Here is a 13,765-nt window from a genome sequence, read left to right as displayed (position 1 = left end):
AGCTGGAAAAGACCTTAGAGGTTATCTAGCCCAATCCCTTTTTATATATGATTTTATAGATGTAGAGATGAGGACCAAAGAGGCTAACCATGGACAAATAGCTAGTAGGTAGCAGAGTTAGGATTCAAACACAGGTCTCATAACTCCAATCTCAGTTGTAATAATACATCATCTGTGATAAAAATCACAAATAAGGAGATGTTAATGTATTACCAAGGTGGTAGCACCTGGTAATCATTTAGAAAGTGTGAATACATTTCTGTTTGTTTCAAAAGGAATAGACCAATGTTTGGGGTATAACTACCTTAGAACTTGCGGGAGTAAAGCAATAGCCATCCTCTGGGGACCTAATCCCAAAATGCATATTGGGAGAATATCTCAGAGTAGCTGTTACATGTGCATTTGGTTAGAAACAGAGACTGAGATGGGGGGCCACTGACTTTTCAGGGACACAGTCCCAGACTTGGGACTGAATAAAAAGCAGAAGAACCAATGAGAACAGATTAAGAAGTAAGATCAGTTGTTTGATTTTCTGGCAGACAATAAAAGTACTTATTTGGTTTGGTCCAAGACCAAGATCTGAAGCTCATTCCTGACATAACAGCCTCACCTGTAATCTTCACTTGCCACATGCTTTTGGTTTTGGGGGGGGGGGTTATGCCTGACCATGTCTGTTTTGTTAAAATTATAAACTAGCAACAGCAAATGAGATATAAACTGCTCAGTGGCACTGGAGGACCCAGAAGTGTTGAGCTAACTCTGTAAATGTTTTCAATCTATTGTTTCAGGGTGACTGGATACTCCAAAGCTGGTCATTAGAGGTCTTCAGTGGCTCCCTTCAGCTAAATTAGAGAGACACTTGTAACTCTGTCACTGCTAAATATAGAGAATAGGACATGTTTCTTGCTGGATCCACAAAAGATGATATAAGAGCCCTAAATACTCTGAGGTGAAATCTTTAGTTCCACCCATTGGAAAATGGGTATTTTTATAAGCTATAAATAATAGAAAAGGAGAAAGCAGGTTTAGTGACAATCTCTACTTAAGAAGAGTTAGAAATGCAAAAGATTGGACCCTAATCTAAAAAGAGGGCTAAAATCAGAGCTTTGAAATCACAAAAGGAAAAGAAGCCCAAAAAGTGACAATGCATACCCCAAAAAAAGACCTTTTATAAGTCTGGGTTCACAATCCCAATCTCTACTCACTGGCACTATCTGGTTGGATATATAGCATCTGACTAATCAGGTACAACCCTGAGGGTTTAGAGTTGATTTCTAATACTGCTCATGAATTCCCATTTAGCATGTCACCCAAGTAGCATTTAATAAATTAACATTCTCCCAATATCAATTAGCTAATAAACTATTACAGAAAGATATTTACTGATGTCTGGCAAAAATTGAAGTGCAGAAATAATTTTGAGGAGGCCCAAATTGGGAGATGTAATCTCCCCTCTACATACCCACTCAGTTCCTGGGGAGAGTACACTCAAACTTAGTGGTTACTACAAAACATTCCCCACTCCCAACTTGTTATTCCTGGGAGTCCTTTTCTCCCTTCTCATAGTCTCCTCATTAAGTTCACTGCTGGGCATGGCATAGCCAGTGGACAAGTCACTCCTAGCTCTACTGGGCTGGCTCCTTGCTAGGCTGAGTCAAGCACATCATTCCTCAAAGCTGCTGCATGATCTCACCAGAGTCAGATATTGCTGCCACTGACTCTAGGATTTTCATTATAAGTGGGATCTTAAATGGCTTTGATGGATTTCTCCAGTCCCTTCAGTATGCCTGTATCAGGATACTCATCCACCTAAGATCAGGAAAGAAGAAAGACACCAGGGAAAGAATCATCACATCTTCCTAAATATATCAACTAGGTGAAAGAGATTTTTATTGATGTTAATAACATCATAACATTTTGTTATTTAAAAATGGAAATGGGACAATTTTCTTAAAAGACCTAGGCATTTTAGTAGAATGCAATAAGAATCAACGGATTAAAATGGCAGTCAAAAAAGCTAACTCAGATTTATATTGTATGAATAAAAGCAAAGTGCCCAAGATGAAGGACATCATAGTTGTTTCCTGGTCAGACCATATCTACAGTACTTTGTATGGCTCGGCATACTATGTATTAGGAGGGATATTGAAAAGCTAAAGGGAAGGATGGAAGGAAGAGAAGGAGTAAGGAAGGGAAAAAAGGAGGGAGGGAGGGAAAAGCTAGAGAATGATAAGGATATTGAGAAGATCTAAACACTATGACATACAAAGATCATTTGAAGGTACTACAATTTCTTAAGCTAGGCTAGGGTGGTGGGGTGGCAAAAGACTTGAGAGGAACAAAAAAGCCATTTTTTTGCTATTTGAAGGATTATCATGTGGAACAGGGATTAGACTTGTTCTGAGTGGCCCCATAGTGAAGAACTAAGATGAGTATCTGGAGTCTATTGGGAGGTATGTTTGGCTCAACATAAGGAACAACCTCTAAGCAAATACATGTGTCCTAAAGTAGAGTAAACATTCTTAGAAGGTAGTGTGTTCCCCATTACTACCAGCATTTAAGTGGAGACTAGATGATGATAACTTAGGTATATTGTAAGCTTTCAGGTGTTCACAGCTTCCGTAAGCCTTGGTCTTTCCCTTCCTAACTTTAATCAATTGATGGGTTCTGCCTAGGAGATAACATCAATAGAGACTAGCTCTCCCTAAAATTCTTATTTGAGGTTAATCTTGTATACATGTTTCTTCATCCTTCCCTATAAATAAACATGTCCTACTTCTTGTCTTTATAATCTGAGCTAGAATCAGTGTCCACCTTGATGAAATTTCAGTTCCCAATCTCAGTCTTATCTGGTTCAGTCAACCTTTCTCCAATTCCTATCATCTTCTGCCTTCCCTTTGTGTGCCCTCTAGAATTATTGCTTTCTTTTTAACAAGTTCCCTTTCATTCTAGATCTTTTCCTTTCATACTATTTCCATATTCTGTTATTCACTGAAACATGAAGAAACCTCATCCCTTTCCACCTTCTCTAACATCAGGCTAACACTCATTTTAGCATCTCCCCAATTCTGCACAACAGGACCAGGAGGAAGAGTCAGTTAACTCTTGCTCTCCCTGCCACTTCCACATTATCCATGTAGTACTTGTATTCAACAGCTATTCCTCTTGAAGTTTATGCTATTCAACTACATCACCCTGCCTAAATCCATTGTGCTGCCTTACTACCAATCTTCCAGGCATTCCTTGCTCCTTCAATTACTTCAGAATTTCATTCTGTTTGTCTCCACCAACTCTTATTTTTGTTGGCTTAGAAATTAATGTTGATGATAAGGTCTTCATTTCTAAAATATACACAGAATTAAGTCAAATTTATAAGAATACAATTCATTTCCCAATTGACAAATGGTCAAAGGATATGAACAGGCAGCTCTTAGATGAAAAAATTAAAGCCATCTACAATCATAAGAAAAAATGCTCTAAATCATTATTGATTAGAGAAATGCAAACCAAAACAACTTTGAGGTACCACATCCCACTTATCACATTGGTCAATATGACAAAACAGGAAACTGATAAATATTGGAGAAGATGTGGGGAAATTGGAACACTAATGCATTATTGGTGGAGTTGTGAAACTATCCAACCATTTTGGAAAACAATTTGGAAGTATGCCCAAAGGGCTATAAAAATGTGCATATCCTTTGACCCAGCAGTAGCATTTCTAGGGCTATATCCCAGAGAGATTATACAAATGGGAAAAGGACCTACATGTATAAAAATATTCATAGCAGCTCTTTTTGTGGTGGCAAAGAATTGGAAATTGTGAGTATGTCCATCAATTGGGGAATGGCTGAACAAGTTGTGGTATATGAATGTAATGGAATACTACTGCGCTATAAGAAATGATGAACAGGCTAACTTCAGAAAAACCTGGAAAGACTTGTATGGTCTGATGTTGAGCGAATTGAGCAGAACCAGGAGAATGTTATACACAGCAACAGCCATGTTGTACAATGACTAATATTGATAGACTTAACCCTTCTAAGCAGTACAAGAATCTAAGACATCTCCAAAGGCCTCATGATGGAAAATGCTATCCACATCCAAAGAACAAACAATGGGGTTTGAATGCAGATCAAAGCATATTATTTGCCATTTTTTTCTTCTGTTGTGCTTTTTATCCCTCTTTCTGGTCGTTCCTCCTATTGGTTCTAATTCTTACTTACATCATTAATGTGAAAATATGTTTAATAGGAATATATATGTATAGCCAGTATCAGATTGCATGCCATCTTGGGGAAGGAGGTGGGCAGGGAGAGGGAGAAAAATTTAAAACTCAAAAGCTTATGGAAGTGATTGTTGATAATTCAAAATAAATTAATTAAAATTTAAAAAAAAATTCATGTTGATGACCCCAATCTACTCAATTTCTAGTTCTTCTTTACCTTAGCCACTAGGTGGCACAGTGGATAGAATGTTGTACCTGGAGCCAGGAAGACCTAAATTTAAATCCACACTCAATAACTTATTAGCTGTGTTACCCTAAGAAAGTCACTTAACCTTCATCTTCCTCAATTACTTTATACGTAAAATGGGGATAATCAAAGCACCTACTTCAGAATTCTCTACCACAGATCAGGCACAAATAATCCATGTGAACATTTGGGGTAGATCCTCGAAATTTGCACAGCTCACATTTCTTTTGAGCTATTTCAGTTCTGCATAGAACACAGCACCTTCTCTGATGATAGCATGCCATGCTGGGTGATCCTCTGCCAGTGTCTCCCATGTCACACAATCAATTCCAAAGTTCTTAAGAGAGACCTTGAGAGTTTCCTTGTATCACTTTTTCTGATCACCATGTGAGCACTTGCCCTGTGTGAGTTCTCCATTAAAATAGTCTTTTAGGTAAATGTACATTTGACATTTATTCACTGGAGAAGGAAATGGCAAATCATGCCACTAAAACCTCTCATGGGGTCACAAAGAGTTCTACATGACTGAACAACAACTTTTGCTTTTTCTAAGACCATGATTACTTTTTTTTTAACTTCAGTTGAACCACAATAGATTCTGCTCCAGCCCCTTTTGTTTTTTTTACTCTGTGTATATCTCTCTGTTTCAGATGTATTTCTTATAAACAATATATTGGTGGATTCTGGTTTTTAATCAATTCTTCTATCTACTTTTGTTTTATGAGTGAGTTTATCCAATTGACATTCCTAGTTAGGTTTATTAACTGTGTGTTTCCTTCCATCCTAGTTTCCCTATTCATTCTTCTCTCTCTCTCTCTCTCTCTCTCTCTCTCTCTCTCTCTCTCTCTCTCTCTCTCTCTCTCTCTCTCTCTCTCTGTCTCTCTGTCTCTCTCTCTCTCTTGCTTCTGACCACTGACTCCCTTAATCCACTTCAGCCCCAGTCTTCTTCTCTTTTCTCCTTCCCTTACTACTTCCTGTAGGGTAAGACAGATTTCTATGCCCAACTGAGTGTGTATGTTATTCCCTCCTTGAGCCAATTCTGATGAGAGTAAGGTTCAAGCATTGCCCACCACCACCCCCCATCTTCCCCTCCATGGTAAAAGCTTTTTCTTTCATACCTCTTTTATGTAACATAATTTTTCCTGTTCTTCCTCTTCCTTTTTCTTTCTCCTCCCTTAATTTCATTTTTTTAAATAATCCCATCATAGTCATCTTATACCCATGCCCTCTGGCTATATATACTCCTTCTAACTGTCCTAATAATGATAAAATTCTTAAGAGTTACAATTATCGTCTTTCCATATAGGAATGTAAACATTTTAACCTTATTGATTCCCTTATGATTTCTCTTTCATGTTTACCTTTTTATGCTTCTCTTGAGTATTGTATTTGAAAGTCAAGTTCTCTATTCAGCTCCTGTCTTTTCATCAGAAATGCTTAAAAGTCCTCTGTTACATTAAATATCAATTTTCCCCTAAAGGACTGTACTCAGTTTTGCAGTGTATGTGATTCTTGTTCTAATCCTAGCTCCTTTGCTTTTGGGAATATCATATTCCAAGTCCTCTTATCCTTTAATGTGAAAACTGATAAATTTTATGTGATCTTGTCCATGGCTCCACAATATCTTTCTGGATGCCTGCAATATTTTCTCCTCGATCTACGAGCTCTGGGACTTGTCTATAATGTTCATGGGAGTTTTTATTTGGGATCTACTTCAGGAACACCCAAGTGCAAATCCTGCCTCAGATAATTACTAGCTGTATGGCTCTAGGCAAGTCAGCCCTCTGATGTCTCAGTTTCCTCTGCCTTAAAGGCTTATTAAGAGGATCAAATGAGATATTTGTAAAGTGCTCTTAGCACAGTAGCAGGCATTTAGTAGGTAATTGATAAATGCTTACTTCCTTCCTTCTAAGGATATGCAGGTAGTAGGTAGCAGAGCCCTGATCCTAGATCTGTCCTCAAATCCAGTGCTCAGGATTGCTTTAAAAAAATGATCCTTGTATCTCTAGCATTTAGCATATTTCTTTGCACATAGAATGCACTTAATAGATGCTTCTTGAATCGACCTGAAGTTGTTGGGATCAGGAAGAAGCTAGAAGGAAAGCCACCAGCAGGGAATTTGATATGATGAACAGAGGAAAAAATATCAGCAATATATCTACACCTTTACTCACATAATCATTCCCAATAACCCATCATTAATTCAGTTCCTATTTAACAATTACCCCAATCTACAACACTCCCTCCGTTGGCCTTTCCCAAATGGCTTAAGCCATTATCATCTATATCACTCTCTTCAACACTTAACAGAACCAAACATGGGGCAAGCAAAACAACTTTAGTCTTTCTTCCTGCCAGGAGTGCTTATTAGATACTCCTTTCACCTTACTTTTCAAAAATCCATAATTTTGTTGGCATGGATATTCATTACCTAACCCCTGTGCATCTTAGTAGATGGGCTTCAAGATTTACCATAACTGAAGAAAAATATGACTCCATAGGCATTCTTGTAATGAGGCTCTTCAAACTAAATCAGGATGGTCTTCAAACATTAGAATTCTGATCTGTCACATCTCCTATATGTGAAGTCTTAACCAGATTGGTAGGACCAGCAGTAGCTTCTGGATTATGTATAGAGTCTTTGAAATCCCAGAGTCATCTCCATATTAATAATGAGGCATCATAGAAGAACTTTGTCAGGGATGCTTTCTATATAGGCATACCTCAAAGATATTATGGGTTCAGTTCCAGATCATGACAATAAAGTGGGTCACATAAATTATTTTGTTTCCCACTACATATAAACTGTACTGTAGTCAAGTGTACAATAGTATTATGTCACAAAAACATAAATACTTTAATTAAAAATACTTCATAGCTAAAAAATTCTAACCATCATCTGAGCCTTCAGTGAGTCACAATTTTTTTGCTGATGGAGGGTCTTGGTCCAGTGTTGATAACTGCTGACTGACTAGTGTGGTGGTTGCTGAAGATGGGGTGGCAATGGCAGTTTCTTAAAATAAGACAACAATGAAGTTCACCATGTTGATTGACTTTTCCTTTCATAAAAGATTTCTTTGTAGCATATAATGCTCTTTAATAGCATTTTATCTACAGTAGAACTTCTTTCAAAATTGGAGTCAATACTCTCAAATCCTGCCACTGCTTTATCAACTAAGTTTCTGTAATATTCTTCATTATTATTATTATAGTGTCAGGGAATAGGAAGGCCCATGGATAGGTAGAAATATTGGGAATGTCCAGTCAGTAAAGGGTTAGAACATAAAACATCTATTAATTAAGCTCATCATCTTGTATGGACACAGTTTGTGGTGCCCCACACAATTACAATAGTAACATGAAAGATCACTGATCAAACATCACCGCAACAGATATAATAATAATGAAAAAGTTTGAAATACTGTAAGAATCACTAAAATGTGACACAAACGTGATGTGAGCACATGCTGTTGGAAAATGGAGCTGATAGGGGCAGCTAGGTGGCGCCGGCCCTGAAGTCAGGAGTACCTGAGTTCAAATCCGGCCTCAGACCAAACACTTGACACACTTACTAGCTGTGTGACCCTGGGCAAGTCACTTAACCCCAATTGCCTAAAAAAAAAAAAAAGAAAGAAAGAAAAGAAAATGGAACTGATAGACTTGCTTAGCACAGGGTTGCCACAAACCTTCAATTTGTAAAAAGGAAAACGACAACAACAACAATCCCCCAGTATCTGTAAAATTCAATAAAGTGAAGCACAATAAAACAAGGTATGACTGCACTTGCATAATTATTTTATATGTGTATGTGTTGTTTCCACAAAACCTGTAAGACTCTTGACAGTGAGACCAACTCTTTTACCTCATGGTATCTTTTGCAGTTCTAAAGCAATGTGCTGTGTGATCATTGGCAAGCCAGTTAACTTCTTCACAGAGACATACAATTTAGGCATTGGAAGAGACCTTAAAAGCCTAAAGATCATCCCCTCTATGATGAACCCCAAAAGTGGTCATCCAGCTTTGGCTCAAAGACTTCTAATAAAAGAGAACCTACCATTTACTGAAGTAGTCCACTCCACTTAGGGAAAAAAAAATTAATTTTTAGAATTTTTTTTCTTTACATAAAACTTTAATTTACCTCTTTTCAACTTCTACCCATTACTCCTTGTTCTGCCTCTTGTGGTCAAACAGAATAAGTCTAATCCATTTTCCTTGAGACAGTCTTTCAAGAACATGCTTAGGGGCAGCTAGGTGGCACAGTGGATAGCACCAGCCCTGAAGTCAGGAGGACCTGAGTTCAAATCCAGCCTCACACCAAACACTTGACACTTACTAGCTCTGTGACCCTAGGCAAGTCACTTAACCCCACTTGCCTTAAAAAAAGAAAAAAAAAAGAACATGCTTATAATTAATAATGAGCTTCCTGGATCTTCTCTTCTCCATGCTAAATATCCCCAATTCCTTCAAATGATCCACATATGAGTCTCTGAGCCTCAGTTTTTATATGTAAAGTGGAGATTACACACCTTATAGTATTTCATAGGACTGTTGTAAAGTTCAAATTAAGCAATTAATATAAAGTGTCATACAGATGTTAAAGGGCTATGGAAATATAAAAATTTAATGGCACCATGAGGAAAGAACAGTTCTCAGAATCAGGAAAGCCTGGATCCAAGTCCTGTCTCTGACACATGTTGGCTGTGTAACCCTAAGTAAACCATTTAACCTCTCAGAAATATAGACAATCATCAAAGAAAACAAGACTCAGAAGAAGCGCTGACCTGTATTGGTAGGGGGAGTTTCCTCACCCAGGAGTTCATCATATTAAGGAAAACAAAACCCATGTCCTATAAATAACAATTTAAAATGGCATTATGAGGTGCTTCCCAATTGTTGAACCTGTTAAGCTGCCATAACTCTAGTGCAAGTCCTCGTCACCTCATGCCTAGATTATTGCAATAGTCCACTGGTGGGTCTGCCTGCCTCAAGTCTGTCCTCACACCAATCCATCTTCCATTCAGCCATCACAATGATTTTCCTAAAGCACAGGTCTAACCATTTCACCCTCATATTCAATAGACTCCAGTGGCTCCCTATTGCCTAAAGGATCAAATGCAAAATCCTCTGTTTGACATTCAAAGCCTTTGAAAACCTAGCCTCCTCCTACTTTTTCAGTTTTCTTACGAGTTACTCCCTGCCACATACTCCTTGATCCAGTGACAGTGACCTTCTGGCTATTACACAAACAAGGCACACCATCTCTTGGCTCTGAGCATTTACTCTGGCTGTCCCCCATACCTAGAATGTTCTCTCTCCTCAACTTCACCTGCTGACATCCCTCACTTTCTTTCAGTCCCAACTGAAATCCCATGTTCTACAGGCAGCTTTTCCAACTCCCCTTAATTCTAGTGCTTACTCTCTGTTAAATCTTTCCTATTTATCATATATATATAGCTTGTGTGTATACTTTCGTTTGCACGTTGCCACCTTCATTAGACTATGAGCTCCTTGAGAACAGTTTTTTACCCTTTTGCATATCCGCAGTGCTTAATGGAGTGCCTGGTACATAGTAAGTGCTTAATAAATGTTTATTGATTGATTAATCAATTGAATGAAAATTAATTCAATTACATTAAGGTTGATGTCAACGTGCTCAGAAAATGTTTTTAATTGTATTTGGCTCCCTCTATCACCGCTGATATTTTATATATGTGTGTGTGTGTGTGTGTGTGTGTGTGTGTGTCTGCGTGTGTGTCTGTGTGTGTCTGTGTGTGTGTTTGTGTATCACCTTGATGCATGATATCATGGTTCTGAGGGAATATTTGCATCTCTTTACATTCAAATGTAAACTTTTCACCTTTATTTAGTCTCTTATAATTGCTCATTCATATGTATTTCTGTGTCTTTTTCTTGGTTCCTGTGTTCATATTTCAAAGTTTCTACTCAGCTTTGATCTTTTTATCAAGAATGGTTGGGAATCGTCTGTTTTATTAATGGCCTACTTTTCCTCTACAGGATTACACTCAGCTTTTCTGAGTAATATTATTTTTGTTGTTCTAAGCCTATAACTTTTGTTTTTTGAAGCACAGTATCACATTACATGTTCTCCTCTTCTTTATACTGTGGGCTATTAAATCTTGTATGATTCTGACTTTGAGTACTCAGTATTTGATTTATTTCTGACTGCTTGCATTATTTTTCCTTTGACCTGGAAGCCCTGGAATTTGCTTTTAATATTCCTATGAATTTTCGTTTGTGGGTTTCTTTCAAAAGAAGACTAATGGATTCATTCTACTTTCAATTTGCTGTCTGGTACTAACAGATTGGGGCAATTTTTTGATTTCTTGAAATGTGATTTTTTTTCCTCATGGCTTTCAAGTAGTACAATGAGTCTTAAATTATTTTTCCTTGATCTGTTTTTTAGGTCAGTTGTTTTTTACATGAGAAACCTTAAATTTTCTGATTTTTTTCATTCTTTTTATCTTGTTTTAATATTTCTTGTTACTTTATAGAGCCATTAGCTTCTATTTGGCCTATTCTGATTTTTGAGGAGTCTGTGGTTGAGTTAAAGTTTTATGCATCTTCTGCTAAGCTCTTCATACTCTCTTTCTAAATCTTTCCTTCATAGCTCTTACTTCTTTTCCCATTCTTTCCTCTATGGATTTTATTTCTTTACAAAACCAGCTTAACTCTTAAAAAAAAACTTCTTGCTTCCTTTCTTCCAGGGATTCTAGTTGAATTTGTTCACAGGGCACATTTATCTTTGAAGCTTTGCTTATAGATGTGTTGGAGCAGTTTTTTTCTTCTAGGTTTCTCTTGGGTGATCCTGTGGGCATTCAAAACATCTCACCAGAAAACAGACTGTCCAATTACAATCCACAATAATAGAAAAATGCTAATTTCCACTAGTTTAGCCCTGAAAACCCTAGGGTACCCAAGAATTATTGTCCAAAATAAAGGATCTTTCCGATGGTTACCTGTAAAATATAAAATACACTCAAATTTATAGTGGATAAAATTCTCAGAGTGTTTTACCCCCCTCTCTGGGTTCCCTCCTCTGACTAAGCACTTGCAATAATTGATTGGCATCCTCAGAGGGTGGCTAAGTACCCTCCCCTATGAGGGTTCTAGAAGTAACATTGAAAGCCTAAGGTTTCGAGCATTACTGGTCCTTTGCTTTATATCAATTGCATGGATTGTTGCTGGCACTCTAAGGTGATTACCTGGGTTAATCATCCTTGTTCTTTTTTAGTAGATGTTTTGATATTATGCTGTAAAAATTTGGATGCCAGCTTAACTGCAACTGATTTTACAAATATCTGCAAAATTCTAAACCCTGGGGGAAAACATAACAGTGATTCAAGCAAGGCTTGGATTAACTGTTTTGTGAGTGAGGTTGTCATTAAAGATCCTTACTGTTATATTTCTTCACAGCTTGGGAATAAATGAATCTATGGAAGCACTGGAATTAAAAGGTAGATTTTTTTCTGCTACAACAACAGCTCTAAATCTTTTTGAAGAGAGATACAGAGAGATAGCTAGAGGGAGTGAGGGGTGGCATCAGCAGCAGTACCAACAGCTGTAGCATCATTGAGAATCAGCAGCAGAAAATACCTAGAGGACACTTTCCAGGAGATTGACTCTAGGTACTCTAATAACTAGGATATTTTCATTTTCTTGTCTCTTATTAACTTATTCAGATAATGTAGCAGGGGATGACTAAATTATACCCCCTCTGAGAAACTGTTGAAACGATGGTGAACTTAATCCACTCTGTTTCTTTCCTCTGTTTTATTGCCAAAAACAACAGGCAGCATGGTTCATTACTAAGTGTTTTTCTGCCACTTTATATTTTGCTTACTCACTATTTGTACTTTCAAATGATGGTTTTCTAGTAAAAGGTAAGATAATTTTAATCACATCTTATTTTTTCTATGGAGTGAGATGGGACTTGTGAATAACTGACACCAAATTCATCTGGCTGGGAAATCTTTTTTTGTCCTTTTGGTGAGAAAAAGAATCACCTGATAACTTCTTAGGGCTTTATAAATTGTATTAGTAAAATCTATTTTTAGACCTTCTAGCTGTATTGGGAAGGCAAGCCACATGAATCCAGGAACCTGGTCCTGGACTGAGGTAATATATTTCATTCCCAAAATTAGTTTGCTTTGAACCTTCAGACTTTCTCCACAGAACATGGAAAAGAAGGAGGAAGGAGTAAAGCTCTGGTCCAGCCCCTAATGGGAATAGTCAGGAATTGTCAGAGAAAATAAATTCTTATTTAATTCTGATTTTTAATCTGTTCTGCTGTCTTTGTTTAATGGGTGAGTTCATCTACTTCATGTCTATAGTCATTATCAATAATTGCGTTTCCCACCATCCTATTCTCTTATACTCTTCTTTCTCTTTATTTTCTGTCCTTGCTTTATAAATATGAAGGAGATTTTAAGTAAGAAGCTTCATCCCATGTGCTTTCAGTTTGATATTATCCAAAAATGTGGTTTATAAGACACACACACACACACACGAAGCATAAGGATTCACACATAGTTAAAACAAGGGGATAGAGAAAAATAAGTTATACTTCATCTGAAATGTTAAAAAAAAAGACAGATCATGAAAAATAAACTTAATTAAAAGATATAGATGTGGAAACTATGTTTAACTGAGGGATACCATAGAAAATTAATTAATATCAATATTAAGCATATATGTACCAAATAGCAGAGCATCTAAATATTCAAAGAAAATGTTAAATGAGTTACAATCAGAATTTAGTGATGGAAGTACCAGTAATTGTTAGAATGGTAGTGGCCAATAACAGAGGAAGCAGCTACAGATGTACATGGCAAGAAAATGACCTGGGAATAGTTATAGTTTCAGGAATTCAAGGAGTAGAATTTATTTTCTTTTACAACACCTTACTGTTCTTACTAGGGGCTATACCAGGGCTATACTCCTTTCTTCTTTCCCATGTTCTATGGAGAAAGCCTGAAGGTTCGAAGCAAACTTACTTGGGAAACAAAAATATTGCCATAGCCGAGGACAAGCCTGAATTTATGTGGCTTCCCTTCCCAATACAGTTAAAGTTAAACCTTTAAGCTCTACATCCTGATGGTACAGAGAAGTGCCAGCTATGGACACTAGAAAGACATGTATCCTAGAAGCTTGGTTGAGAAACCCACCAAACAGAAAACCTAAGGGAAGCTTCCTGAGGACTTCACAATGGGAATAAAGGACTTCCCATGCAGAAGTTTGAAGCTACTCCTTTGCTACTTGTTCTCAATATA

This window comes from Phascolarctos cinereus, unplaced genomic scaffold (assembly GCF_003287225.1).
Source record: "Phascolarctos cinereus isolate Bilbo 61053 unplaced genomic scaffold, phaCin_HiC Scaffold_4;HRSCAF=312, whole genome shotgun sequence".
In the NCBI taxonomy this organism is placed as follows: domain Eukaryota; kingdom Metazoa; phylum Chordata; class Mammalia; order Diprotodontia; family Phascolarctidae; genus Phascolarctos; species Phascolarctos cinereus.
The sequence above is the reverse complement of the archived record's forward strand: the minus strand, read 5'-3'. Positions refer to the sequence as shown.